This window comes from Berghia stephanieae, chromosome 4, assembly GCF_034508935.2.
Source record: "Berghia stephanieae isolate SIO BIC M18660-M18661 chromosome 4, UCSD_Bste_1.3, whole genome shotgun sequence".
In the NCBI taxonomy this organism is placed as follows: Eukaryota; Metazoa; Mollusca; class Gastropoda; order Nudibranchia; family Aeolidiidae; genus Berghia; species Berghia stephanieae.
The window spans coordinates 42,896,046-42,906,685 of record NC_088363.1 but is presented as its reverse complement, the minus strand read 5'-3'; the positions used below and the strand labels follow the sequence as shown (position 1 = coordinate 42,906,685).

Here is a 10,640-nt window from a genome sequence, read left to right as displayed (position 1 = left end):
GATACGACAACGATGATTATGATGATGATGATGATGATGATGATGATGATGATGATGATGATTATGATGATGATGATAATAATAATAATAATAATAATAATAATAATAATAATAATAATAATAATAATAATAATAATAATAATAATAATAATAATAATAATAATAATAATAATAATAATAATAATAATAATGATAATAATAATAATGAGGGTGTTGTTGGTGGTGGTGATGGTGGTGGGAAAACATGAATTATCCTTTTAAAATAAACACCCCTCTATACAGCTCACAGTACTTAAGCGTACAACTACCCCTTTCACACATAGTGACACAGCATTTTGCTTCACTGTTTCAATTTTTTTTTATTAAAAAAATTATTTTGCCAACTATACTGGGTTATGATCTGATCCACAGTCAGTTCCTGGGCACTTTTTTGCTGAAAGTATGGAATTTCTGAACCTCTCTTTAATCAGTATGTAATCAATTTGGTTTCGTGTTTGATTATCCGGGCTAGCCCATGTCCATTTCCTTCTCAAATGTTGTTTTTACTTTTACCATGTGTTACTTATCATGGAATCATTACATTAAGCCCATTCAAGAGATAAAAATATTTCAGCACAAACCTCAATGGATGCAAGGACACAAATACAGAAGGTTTATACCAACTTCACTTCCGACAACATTGAATCAAGATCTCAAAATATATCATATAGAAACAAAAACCGAAGAACTGATTTCGACAACACAAGGAAACATCCAATTGCCTCAGCACCTTAACAGACATAATGACAATTAAAAGCTAAAAACACTTGCACTGGACAGAAATTTATGGAAACAAATTACTAACTGGATATTAGAAATAGACTTACACACTCGAAGTAACACATATATTCACGGCAAGCGTCCATAGAGACAGCGCAGCCATAATCATTAATTCAATTCAATTAATGTCCCTCCTCTTTAATTTTTAACACCAAGCCCATGTGGTCCCACAGTATTCTCATATCTTTCATCTCCCACGTTTGCATTGAATTCGCCTTGTATAATCACAATATCCTGACTTCTACATTGATGTAAGCTGGGTCTAGCTGTTCATAAAAATCATCACTTTCTTCAACTGTTGCTCCTGATATAGGGACGTACACTTGAATTTTGTTGATGTTGAAAGGGTTTCCTCTCAACCTCACCAATGCCATTTTCTGATATAGGCCAAAGTCCTCCCATTGCTCTTGATGCATCTTGATCTAGAATGATGGCTACTCCATTAACATGTTAGATACCTACTCTATAGATAAGTGTGTGCATATCAACTTTGCCTACTCCTGTCCCTGTCCATTTTGATTCATATATTCCCATATCATGATGTTAAGCTTCATTCTTTCCATTTCTTTCACAGCGTTTGATAATTTCCCGAGTTGCCACATCGTTCGGACATTCCACGTGGTTATTTTCATCGCCTGTTTATTTTTTGTACAGTAGCTTGATGACGGTCGAAGTCCACCCGATACACATGGAATCCCCTACCGGACGAGGATCCTGAAGATCCATTAGCAAAGAGAAACTAAAAATAAAAGAACTGCAGGATGTGGTGGTAAAGGAGAGTAAAAAGATGGGACTTGATCTCAATGAAAATAAAACAGAAATGGTGGTAATAACAGGGAAAAATGAAACCCCTATGCTATGCAATATAAAAGTAAACGGTGGGAAATAAAAATAGGTCTAGAAAATTAGGTACTTGGGATAAATAATTACAGAAGATGGAAAATGTACAGAGTACATTAAAAACAGGATAGGTCTTGCACAGGTAGTGTTCATGGATATGATACCAATGCTCACAAACCGAGATATGGCTATGCCCACCAAAATTTAAAAGAACTGAAGTGTTATATAGAACCAATTTTATTACATGGGTGTGAGACGTGGAACATCGACACAGCACTGCAAAGGAAAATAGAAGAGGTGGAGATGTGGTTCTTCAGACGCATGCTGGGAATAGCCTAGACAGAAAGAAAATCAAAAGAAAAGGTACAGAATAAGAAGACAAGCAAGTTTCTTTGGCCATGTAATGAGAAGAGAGGGAATGTAGAAGACGGTGCCAGAGGAATGATAGATGGAAAGCGGGTACTAGGGAGACAGAGGATGAAATTCGTGGATAACATTAGGAACTGTAAATAAGAAAGAAGTAATGTGGAGACCATCAGGACAATAAACGATAGAGAAGAGTTGGAAAGGCGTGCGTGCCCGCTCACGCTTGGTAGTAATAGGTACCACAAAGTGATTTTTAGTTTGGGAGCAATAAACAATCCATGTTGTTTTTTGAATAGTTCTTTACAAAAACATTAAAAGCAAACTTTAATTCAACAAAATCGGACAACAAACGAAAAAGTTGTGGCTTTTCAAATTTATTCAAATTCAAATATTTGCAATTAATCCGAGAAACCACATTTATGGGCTCTTTTCAGGGTCATAGTAGTAATAGTAAGGCACCAGAGGATGACGAGGAAGCATTATATATTGTCTGTCATTACTCAAAGTAATGGGGGACGTAAGGGTGATTTCCCTTTTTTACCTTGTAGGTAGTTTTTCCATCAGATGATATTTGATATCAATGTATATTATATGAATCTATTGACTTGCTTTTATTGAAATATTGAGCCACAAGGGGTAAATACTTGCATTTAGTATTAATGAAAGAATGGAAAACAATGAATAATTATGAGGGCTAATTATGACTAAACATGCATGGCGTTCCTGTTTTTTAATGTTTTGGTTTGTTTTGGATTTTTTTTTTAATTTTGGGGTTGTTTTTATTTTTTTGAAAGGGGGGAGGGGGGGTTTGTTTATCGTTTATGTTTTTTTTTTTGGGGGGGGGGGGGAGGGGGGGAGTTTGGGATTTTTATTGTTTGTCGTTTTTATGTTTCTGGATTAGTTATCTTAATTTTTTTATATACCTTTATTTTTAGTTCAAGTTTGTTCCCGCAATAAATGTATATAATTATATATATATATATATATATATATATATATATATATATATATATATATATATATATATATCTATATATATATATATATATATACATATATATATATATATATATACATATATATATATATATATATATATATATATATTATACATATATATATATATATATATATATATATATATATATATATATATAATATATATATATATATATAGTGTGTGTGTGTGCGAGAGAATTAAGACGGGAAAATTGCGTCTTTTTTAGCAGTGCAGTGTTACTAGTTTAAGAAGTCGCCGCGTCAAGTTGAAAAACAAATGAACGATCGGGACAAAGCATAGAGAAGAAGTATTTAGCTTCTAGCAAAGCTACATCATTTTCAGTCCAAGCAGAAATCATATTCCATTTATTTCCAAAGATGCTTAGCCTCCATCGATATTTGAAGGACGAGTTTTCTGGCCAAATCTTTAAATATGAGTTTTTCCAGAGTACGGCATTATAGTAATTCCTAAAGAATTTATATGTCTTCATCTTTGTGCGGCCATGTGGTATTGTGGTATTGGTATGACACTCGCTCTCTGAGTTGGTACCTGGCCGTTAACACTAATGTTAACATGTTACGTGTTGTTGTCAGTCAGGGACCATTTGGAAGCGCTTTGAAAACGTTTAGTAGATATTGCCCTATATGGTAACAGATGAAGCTTTTATTTGTTTGGCTTTTACAATTATTTGGGGGGGGGGGGGGGATTTGTGTGGGTTTTTTATTGTTTTCATTTTTTTTTTTTTGTTTCATTTTGTTTTACTTCTATTGGGTGTAATAACAATAAGCACAATAGGGTAAAAAAAATATTTTTTGTTTTAATCGACTCACTTGACATACAATACGAAATACAAAAGTACTCACCGAATATAAAAGTAAAGAAGATTATTTCAAGAAGAAAAACCAAAACATTACACGGAGTGATGATTAGTCAGTACTTGTCAGTGCTATACTGTAAATCTGAAGATTACCAAAGACCAACTTACCTTTGTCTCCCTGGACCATCCAATGACACATCCACCTGTCTACCCGCTGAATAAAGATCAGCGTTTGAGGTTGCGTTAAAACATTTAATTTCAAAAATTCATCCAAACCATAAACGTCACCCCAATCATTTAAAAGCATTCCATCAGCTTTGATTTTGTCGCTGCCCGTTTGAAGTCAAGCTTTAATGGTTAAACAAAAAATCATTAGGGGTGTCGGGGCTTTTAAATCATGGCCGTCTATTTTTTTTCATAATTTAGGGAACAAAGTGGACTAGTGGTTAAGGCATTTTATTGTGATCCGGAAGGTCCAGGGTTCGAGCCTCACATCAGGTACTTTCGGGTATATTTTTCTCCTTGAGCAATTTGCTCACTTTGGACATTGGTGATTACTGTTGACATCAGACAAATTGTTTGATGGATTACCTACAGACAGTTTTCTGTTGTTTTTGTTTGTCTGTTTTGTTTTGATTGGGGGGGGGGGGTTGTTTTGTCTTTAAGGGAGGGGGGGGGGGGTTTAGAACAAGTTATTTCCCGACTTTCTCAAAAAATCACAACTATAAGCGATAGGGGAGTAACGCTTCAAAACATCAACAAAACTGTGTGTATGTGTGTGTGTGTGTGTGTGTGTGTGTGTGTGTGTGTGTGTGTGTGTTGAATGATCGATAAACGTGTCTATCATCTAGTCACATCTGAAATTCAATCCAATGCTGAGGAATAAAGATTTAATTAAAATATCTGCCACTGACAATTGTCTGTTTGTTTGTAAGGGTTTTACTGCGCTTGCAACACATTTGGGTCATATCAGCGCCAGTAAAAAGGAAGAAAATTGGAGAGCAAAAACATTCTAGATGTACAATTAAAAGGACTTGAGGAAAAAGTAAGACAAAGGGGAGGTATTCAAATAGGGAACAGATATAGATTCCAAGAGCACACTATCAAAGTAGGTACTTAGTTTAACATCAACTAAAAGTCTCATACAGACACCAGGACAAGATCCCACTTTGAGGGATATACTCAAATGTTTACAAATCATATGTTAAAGATAAAAAGGAACTGCATAACCGAGAGATCATTTACAAGGAAAAAAATCATTTTCCAAAACTATGACTATACATTCGACTGATTCCCTCCCAGCCAAGGACTCCGGCCAGGATCAGGACAAAACTAAATTATCTCATTCCAAGACAAAGACAGAAAACAATTGGAAAACAAATACAGGTGGGGGGGGGGGGGGGGGTGTGTAGAAGACATAGCAAGTACCTCTCTGCCCACTATTGGAGGTCGGAAACCCCACCCACCTGCCGCGGACAAGTTGTCAAATGTTTTAACTGAAATTGTTAATTAATCAATACTCTCTCTCTCTCTCTCTCTCTATATATATATATATATATATATATATATATATATATATATATATATATATATATATATATATATCTTTCTTTTCTCTCTCTCTCTCTCTCTCTCTCTCTCTCTCTCTCTCTCTCTCTCTCTCTCTCTCTCTCTCTCTCTCTCTCTGCGTATTTGTTGAGTGTGTTAAGTTTTTTTTTTTTTTGTATATTATGTGTTTGTGAATGTTTCAAGTGGTGTTCAAGTAATGTTGACATGAAAGGACAAATCCATTTACCCTAAAATGTAGCCATCACCGATCATATATTTCAAAATGGGGTTGGGCTTAAAGACAAATGATGTCAGCCAATACAGACAGCGTTAAGTGGATTTGTTGTTTGTTTTTGTTTTTAAGGGTTTTACGGCGCTTGCAACACATTTAGGTTATATCAGCGCAAGTAAAAAGGAAGAAAACGGGATAGTAAAAAGTTCTAGAATTATACACTTAAAGCATGCAAGAGAAAGTAAGACAAAGGGGTATGGGAACAAATAGGGATCAGATGTAGGTTGCAAGAGCATACCACCAATGTACTTAGTTTTGAGATCACCTATAATATAAGTTTCATCCGGATACAAGCACAAAATCCAACAAAGAGGAATACACTCAAATGTTTACATTATACTTATACATTCAAAATAACAAATATAATAATACATTAATAACAGAGAGATGATTTACAATTACAAGGAAAAAAATATCATCTCCTAAAATAACTATTTTACTGTTTCCCTCCCAGCTAGGACTCCGGCCAGGGCCAGGACAAAACCTAGTAATCTCATTCCAAGACAAAGACAGAAAGCATGTTGGAAAACAGATATAAAGGGATAGAAGGAACAGTATGTACCCCCCCCCCCCTCCCTGCCCACTGTGGGAGGTCAGGAACCCCACACAGTAAGTGGATTTGGCTAGGCTTAAAACGTATTGTTGCTTGCCATACGCCACGTGTCGCATCACTCGCTAATTACATACATCAAATGCCCATTGGGGTTTGGAATATGACAATACTGTTTGACAAAGCTCTGTTTTGTTTGTTTTTGTTTTTAAGGGTTTTACAGCGCTTGAAACCCATTTTGGTCATATCAGTAAAAAGGGAAAATATGGGATGGTAAAAAGTTCTAGAATTACAATTAAAGCACCCAAGAAAAGTTAAGACAAAGGGGAATTGTACAAATAGGGAATTGGTGTAGATTTCAAGAGCATAACATCACTGCACTTAGTTTGAGATCACCTAAAAGTCTCATCCAGACACGAGCACATGTCCCCACTAAGAGGAATACACTCAAATGCTTACATTATAAATTCAAAACAGCAAATATAATAATAATACATGAGAGATGATTTACAAGGAAAAAAATATCATCTCCCAAAACTATAACTATACATTCGACTGTTTCCCTCCCATCTAAGGTCCCAGTACAGAGTCAGGACAAAAACTAAGTAATATCATTCCAAGACAAAGACAGGAAGCAATTGGAAAACAGGTATAGGGGCATAGAAGACACAGTTAGTACCTCCCTGCCCATTATGGGAGGTCAAGAACTCCACCCAGGACAAAGCTCTGGTTCAAATAGGAAACAGAAGATTTTATGCAGCTATGTGGTCTTGTGGTATGACACTCACTTTCGGATCGGAAGGTCCTGGATTCGAGCCTCGCTTGGCGAATAGTTGAGTCCTTGGAAAAGGCTCTTTATCCACATTCTCTCACCGTACTCAGGTGTAAAATGACTACCTGGCTGTTTACAACGTGGTCTCAGTCCGAAAAAAAAATGCAATTTGGCCAAACAGGCGTCATGTCACGTCCTACATGTTAAGTGTTGCTGTTGACCGGGGACCGCCTGTAGAGCACGTTTAGTGGATACTGCGCTCTATAAAAGCTCTCTTTTTTTTTAATTTAAAGATTCCATGAGCTATCTATCAATGTGACTATTTTGACATTACCTAAATTCTCATCCAGCTACAAGTACAAGCTATGGATCACGCTTTAAGGGATACACTTAAATGTTTACAAAGTACAGTACAATATATCTAAACCTAAATAGCACATAACCGATAATTATAGACAAGAAAAATAATATCGTCTGAGATTGTTCTGAAAAAAGTGGAAAGGGAAATCAGAGAAAGGGCGATAGACGACACAGTATGACATCACCCAATATCCCTCTAGGATATGATTCTTCTTCTTCTTTTCGTTTTCCCTTATATCTGGAGTCCCGTTTCGAAGATGATGGTACTCGTCTTTGTGAGTTCTTCTGGAGGGTCGAAATATTTTTTATGTAAAGAAGTTGCAGAGGGCCAGATCTCTTCTCTATTGGTTGAGTATTTTCTGAATCGTTGCTGTATATGCTCTGTATTTTCCTCCTCCTCACCACATGAGCAGGCAGGTGACTGTGTCTGTGCATATGCTTTTTAACTCTATTGTCGCCTGTCCTGGACTAGTTCAAACAGAAAAGAGAAGTAGATCCCAGAACAATACATCTATATGCCAAGTCTGAGGTATTCCATCAAGATACACTAAGTGAGGGGTGGGTTTCATTGGAAGAGGTGGCTTTTGAAACCTGTTATAAGTAACATCCAGATAGAAAATTTTATCATTTTTCAATCTATTGGACAACAGGGAAAAGCTTAAATTCTAAAATATTCACATAAGACAAACAAGCCAAGTGTTTTCCTCTTTAACTCATTAACAAAAATTGAGCTTTTATATCACGCAATATCCACTAAATGGGCTCAATGCGCTTTACAAATGGTCCCTGACCAACAGCAACACATAGCATAAAGAACTAGACAGGACGCCAGTTAGGCGATAATGGTTTTTTTAAAGGGTTTTACGGTGCTTGCAACACATTTAGGTTATATCAGCGCCAGTAAAAAGGAAGAAAATGAGATAGTAAAAAGTTATAGAATTACAATTAAAGCACCTAAGAGAAAGTAAGACAAAGGGGAACTGGGAACAAATAGGGATTAGCTGTAGATTCTAAGAACATACCACTAATGTACTTACTTTGAGATCACATATACGTCTCATACGGACACAAGCACAAAATCCAACAAAGAGGAATACACTCAAATGCTTACATTATACACTCAAAATAACAAATATAATAATACAAAAAAGAAAGATGATTTACAAGGAAAAAAAAATATCATCTCCCAAAACAATAACTATGCATTTGATTGTTTCCCTCCCAGCCAGGACTCCGGCCAGGGCCAGGACAAAACCAAGTAATCTTATTCAAAGACAAAGACAGAAAGCAAATTGGAAAACATATATACAGGGATTGAAGATACAGTAAGTGCCACCCTGCCCACTATGGGAAGCCAGGAACCCCACCCAGTTAGGCGATAATACAATTTTTTTCCGACAGAGACAACGCTGTTAACGCCGGGTAGTCATTTTACACATAAGTACGAAGAGAGAATGTGAGTAAAGAGTCTTTTCCAAGGACTCAACTATGCGCCGAGCGAGGCTCGAACTCAGGACCTTCCTATCCGAAAGCGAATGTCATAGCACAAGACCACATAGCCGCACTTATTAGATATGTGTCAAAAAAAAGTATGATTTTCTCTGAATGATGGAAAAAAAGACAGTAGATTATGAAAGAATGCATAATTCAATGAAAAGACAAATGCCCGGTGTCATTTATTGTACAACGTTTAACATATCAACGTAGAGTATGTGTGGCCCATCGCTCATTTGCATTGTTATCAAATACAATCAGAATGTATAATTCAATGAAAAACAAATGTCATTTGTCATTTATTGTACAATCTTTACAACATATCAACGTGGTGTATGTGTGGCCCCTTCGTCTCAAAGCAATATCAGTAGGTATTCCAAATTAAAATTTCGTCTATACAAACAATGCAAAAATTAAATTATACAGCCACATGTGACTTCCCAAACCACGGAAAATAACACTTTATTTATCAAAATAGGAAAATAACTAAAAGAGTTATGGGTTTTTATAGTTTCATTTTTTGATGATTTGTAAAAAAAAATTTTAATCTTGGTAAGGGAAAGAAAAAATAGGCTTTGTTTACATAGACGGCGCTTTGCACTGAAAAAAAGCTTAATTTCGAGTCAGATTCCTCTGATTCTGATTGTGTAGTAGGTATTTGCACAATAACCATATCGAGGGATAAAATCTCGGTACCTTTCGACGGTCATTTTCATCGCCCCTAAAATCATATGCCTTTTTTTTTTTAATTCATATCTCGCTCAATATTTGGAGCATTTTCTTGCATTACTCCTCTTTTGAAAGGGAATTGAATAAGCTTTACGGTGGTTTGGTTTGTTTTCTTGGGAGAGTGGGGGGAGTGTAACGATATATGGGTTGTTAAAAGCCCAATATTTTGCTGTAAAATTGAGTAAACGGTCATTTGACGAAAGCTCCCTATACACCAGAGAAGTCAAATCTATCAATATCTTATTGCAAAGTTGCTGCTGAAAAAAGTTACAGCCTACTCAAATCAGACAATATTTTTTAAGAAATCAAACTTTGTAAATACTAACAGAGTGACTTCCCTTAGTTGAATTTCCTGTTATTTTCTTTTCATTTCCGCCTTTTTGTTTGACACCACATTAAAAGCACTTCAGCGTCTAATTTGTTATTATCTCTAAACAAATTTATAAACAGTGACAATTTCATCCAATTCTCTGCATTTGAGGCTGCTAAATGTTATCAGCAATTAATGAACATGAAGAAGAATTTGCATACAAGGACCAAAGTTTGAAAATTATATCGTTTTTAAATGCCAGTGCGTTTACACTATTACCAACTTTAGTGCAATCTGCTGCAAACTGCTCTGAAGTCAAGGAAATAAACAACAGTGAGTCTGTCGTTAATGGATCAATTAAATTGAGTGGAGGTGATTTTTTAAAACAAGACTTCACAGTGACTGTTGTGATGTCTGTAGCAAAGAAAGGAAAGACCCAAGCATGTTGTCTGTTATGGAAAAGGATTGTTTTGATGGTGATTTAATAGAGGAAGCTGATCCTTTTTTGAAAAGATTGAGAGAGAAAAAATGTCAGAGACGATGAAAAAGACAGCATCTGCAGTTTCATTTCATTCTTATGAAAGGTTAAGGAAATACCTCAGCAAATCCAAAGAAAATCCTTTTTAGAGTTTTTCAAAAAGGTGTTTTATCACACTGATATTTTGTTTAAACAATTCCAGTCAAGAATTACAACTGGCATCAAAGTGAATGACATGCTTTCTGTAACTCAATAAAAAGCATTA

The 10,640-nt window shown here is 35.6% G+C and overlaps 1 protein-coding gene across 2 annotated transcripts in view; it reads right to left on the bottom strand.

The window, feature by feature from the left end:
• The window catches only part of LOC144970617 (chymotrypsin-like serine proteinase), a 5,573-nt gene extending 1,238 nt beyond the window's left edge, over nucleotides 1-4,335 (bottom strand). The window contains exon 1 of one of the 2 annotated variants that reach the window (XM_078910436.1): nucleotides 4,011-4,335. The gene's annotated coding sequence lies outside the window, so the exon portion shown is untranslated. Of the gene's footprint in view, nucleotides 1-3,888 lie in introns of both variants that reach the window. The other variant, XM_078910437.1, reaches the window with a different exon arrangement.
• Nucleotides 4,336-10,640: the final 6,305 nt, after the last annotated feature.